Below are 3,843 nucleotides of genomic sequence, written 5' to 3'. Positions count from 1 at the left end.
TGCTCCGGCCGGTTTTCCGGGATCGGAAGGGATTCCGCTGCCTCACCGGCGGCTCTGCCGGGCGAGGAAGGAGGGAGGAGCTGCCTCAGCCCAGCGGCTCCTCCGCTGGAAACCCCCGGGAACGAGCCCCAGACGAGGTGCCCGTAGGAAAGGAGAACTTTGGGTTCAGAACCTTGGGTTCGTTTTGTCCGCTTTGCTTTATAAAGGACCCAGAAAGCAGCAGCTCTGTTGTCACCGCGCCGGGCTCGTCCAGCCCTGGCGAGTCCCGGCCGAGAAAACCAGTCCCTGGGTGTTTCTTTAACGACCCACAGCACCCAAAACCCCCCGGATGATGAGCCCGAGTTGCCCGGGGGTGGGATCTGTGACTCTGTGACTCTGTGACCGAGCCAGGGATGGCACCGAGGACCCTCCTGCTCCTCCTGGAGATCCCACCAATTAACCCTCCACCCCTCCCGTGGATCCCCCAGGGAACCTCCTCCCCACGCCTGGACTAAATCCTGCTGCTCCCTCCCCGAGGGAGCAAAAAGGGTTAAAAAAGAAACCGGAGCGATTTTGTGGAGAGTGGGAAGAGTTGGGGGGGTCAAAGAGCAAAACGTTCCCGGAGGGATATTCCTGCAGGGCACCTGGGGAGTCACCACACGGGTGACTCCTGTTCGGAGGAATCGAAACCCCGAGAGGAAAATTAACCCCGCCCAGGCCAGATTAACCCTGGCATTCGAAATCTGGGACAATCTTCCAGCGATCTCTTTTAGTTTTTATTATTTTTTTACAGGGATGAGGAAACGGGGATGTTACTTTGGGAAAGGCTGAGGTCCCTCAGCAGCTGAGGTGGTGCAGGATGTGCTGTCAGAGGCGGCATCCCACGGAAAACTCCTTGCTGGTGCCATTCCCAGTGCTGGAAACACGAGGATTCCCCGTGCCCCCCCATACAAGTGGTGTAGGGACAGAGAACAGGGCTAATGAAGAGCCTTTTTTTTAATGATGTGGTGTTATTTTTCAATCCCTCCATCCCACGGGGGTTTTCTCCCCTTTTGCAGGGCAAGAACAGCTCCAGCTGCTCGTTTTCCGGGGGGGATCCGAGCGCTGGGAAGGGGCAAAGGCTCTTTCACACCGAAGAAAAGCTGAGGAATGGTGGGATCTGCCAGGAATGGTCCGGGCTGCCCCAGCACCTGAGCCCAGGAGACTTCCCAGAGCCTGGTGGTGCCCAGGGGGTGAGCAGGGCAGCCCTGGCAGCCTCGGGCACAGAGAACTCTGCAAAGTGTGCGGGAAAACAAGCGGAGGCTGAACAGAAACCCCTCGCTCAGCACTTGGGGGCCGCTCTGGGCCCGTTTCTCCCTTCCCCGAGGCAGCTTCACCTCCCCTCTGCTTCGCAGAGCTCTGAGGACTCCACCAGGTCTGCCAAACGAGCTCCTTCCCCTGCCCAACCCACTCTTCCTTCAGCCCTTATCTGCCCTTACCTGTCTCCACTGGGTCGCTTTAAAAGTCCCAGACACTTCCTTCCTTTGTTTGCCTCGGCCCCAAAGGGAAATGTCTTGTGTGTCAAAGGTTTAGTGCAGGTTCCTGTCCGAGCTCTTTGCTACCCCCGGCCCCAGCAAATCGAACTTCTTCTCCCAGCTGGGGGTTTGCACAGGGGGTCAGACTCTCTGCCCGCGTTCCTCCCTCTCCTGCCTCCACGTGGGATTGTCAAACCCGGGGGTTAAATCCCTCCTGGCTCCTGCAAATTGGGGGTGGAAAAGAAGTTCTGGGCTTCGAATGAATTTGCCCAGAGCCAGAGTTTCTCCGGGGTTGTGCCGCTGTCCCAGCTCTCCTTTCTCTGGAGGGAAAATCATCTGGGCTCAGAGACCCAAAGCAGGACAGAGGGGTGGGCAGGAGGCACGGCCTTGGTGAGCTTTGCCTGGGCTGAGCTGAGGACTGTGAGGAAGAATTTCCTCGTGGAAAGGGTGGTCGGGCTCTGGAAGGGGCTGCCCAGGGAGGTTTGGAGTCCCCATCCCTGGAGGTGTCCAAGGAAGGCCTGGCCGTGGCACTCAGGGCTCTGGGCTGGGGGACAGGGTGGGCATCGGGCACAGGGGGGACTCGGTGATCCCGGGGGGCTTTTCCAGCCTCAGCCATCCTGGGATTCTGTGCCTGCAGTGCCCTTTCCCAGGGCCCACAGAGGGAGCCTGGCAGCTCCTGTCACCCTGGCAGAGTGAGTGAGCCCGGGACGTGTCCCACGGAGAATCCCCTTTCCCTGCCAGCCCCGTGGTTTGCTGAGGGGCAGAGACAGGGTGAGGAGGAGAACGGGGTGAGGAGGAGAACGGGGTGAGGAGGAGCAGAACAGGGTGAGGAGGAGAACGGGGTGAGGAGGAGAATGGGGTGAGGAGGAGAACGGGGTGAGGAGCAGAGACAGGGTGAGGAGCAGAACAGGGTGAGGAGCAGAGATGAGGAGCAGAGACAGGGTGAGGAGCAGAACAGGGTGAGGAGCAGAGATGAGGAGCAGAGACAGGGTGAGGAGCAGAGACAGGGTGAGGAGAACGGGGTGAGGAGCAGAGACAGGGTGAGGAGCAGAGATGAGGAGCAGAGACAGGGTGAGGAGCAGAACCAGAGTGAGGAGCAGCACCAGGGTGAGGAGGAGCAGCACCAAGGTGAGGAGCAGAGACAGGGTGAGGAGTAGAAGGAGGGTGAGGAGCAGAAGGAGGGTGAGGAGCAGAACCAGGGTGAGGAGCAGAAGGAGGGTGAGGAGCAGAAGGAGGGTGAGGAGCAGAACAGGGTGAGGAGCAGAACAGGGTGAGGAGCAGAACAGGGTGAGGAGGAGCAGAAGGAGGGTGAGGAGGAGCAGCACCAGGGTGAGGAGCAGCAGAACCAGGGTGAGGAGGAGCAGAACAGGGTGAGGAGCAGCACCAGGGCCGGGCGGTTCAGCAGCCCCAGGTGCACCCCCAGAGCGGATTTTGGGGCTCAGGAAGGGCTGGGCCCACCCACCACAAGCCGAGCACGCGGGCGGCACTTCAGTTGGGAGCTCCTTGATGTGAGAGCTGAGCTCCCCCCTCTCCTCCTCCTCCTCCTCCTCGCGGTCGCGGGAGCAGCACCTGCCCGCGGGGGGAACCCGGTGCCAGCAGCTGCCAAAACCACAGCCCGGGCGATGCCAGCCCGCTCTCCCTCGCTGCGCTGCATCAAAACACAACCCCCCCGGGCTGACCACACCCCAAACCCCAAACCCCCCGGGCTGTTCTCACCCCAAACCCCCCCGGGGCTGCTCTCACCCCAAACCCCCCCGGGCTGCTCTCACCCCAAACCCCCCGGGGCAAACAGGAAGCCGCGAGCAAAGCGGGAAAGAGCGAGAGAGCTCGGGGTGACCCCAGGAACGTGTGTCCCCCCCCCCCCCGGGCAACACCTGCGGGGAGAGGGGGTTGGCAGGTAAACACGGGGGTTCACCTGGGCAGAGGATGCCCCTGGAACGGGGATCCGAGGCGGGGGGGGGGAGCTGAGCGCTGGCGTTGCCCTCCCCGAGCTCTGGGCCCACGTTAAACGGCAGGAACGGCGGTTCAGGTGCAGCTGCTGGAGCTGCCGTTGGAGCCGGGGGGGGGGGTAAAAAGGGGTTGGAGGTGTCGTGGTTTGGAGCAGGCTCCACACCGAGTCCCCCAACCCACTCCAAAAAGCCCTTTTCCCTTATTAAAGGAAAGGGAAAAAAAGGGGAAAAAAAAAAACCCAACAACAAAGAACCTGATATAAACCGAACTAAAACAATACATATATATATATATTTAGGATTATTTAGTTACAAAAACGCTATACACGTATAAGAAAAGAGAAGCCCAACCCCCCAAAAAACAGAAAAACAGATATACCCAACCAATAAAGAACTAACGA

General features: G+C 60.0%; 1 long non-coding RNA gene across 1 annotated transcript; it reads right to left on the bottom strand.

The window, feature by feature from the left end:
- Window positions 1-736: 736 nt before the first annotated feature.
- On the bottom strand, window positions 737-3,493 carry LOC113995013. Its single transcript, XR_003543259.2, has 4 exons — window positions 3,409-3,493; window positions 2,956-3,141; window positions 1,458-1,714; window positions 737-1,251 (listed from the first exon to the last, which is right to left on the bottom strand). It is a non-coding gene; the product is annotated as an uncharacterized LOC113995013 (long non-coding RNA).
- Window positions 3,494-3,843: the final 350 nt, after the last annotated feature.

The sequence above is a fragment of the Pipra filicauda genome, unplaced genomic scaffold (assembly GCF_003945595.2).
Source record: "Pipra filicauda isolate LSUMZ 115617 unplaced genomic scaffold, ASM394559v2 scaffold895_size56994_pilon, whole genome shotgun sequence".
NCBI lineage: Eukaryota > Metazoa > Chordata > Aves > Passeriformes > Pipridae > Pipra > Pipra filicauda.
This window is presented reverse-complemented; position numbering and strand designations above follow the sequence as displayed.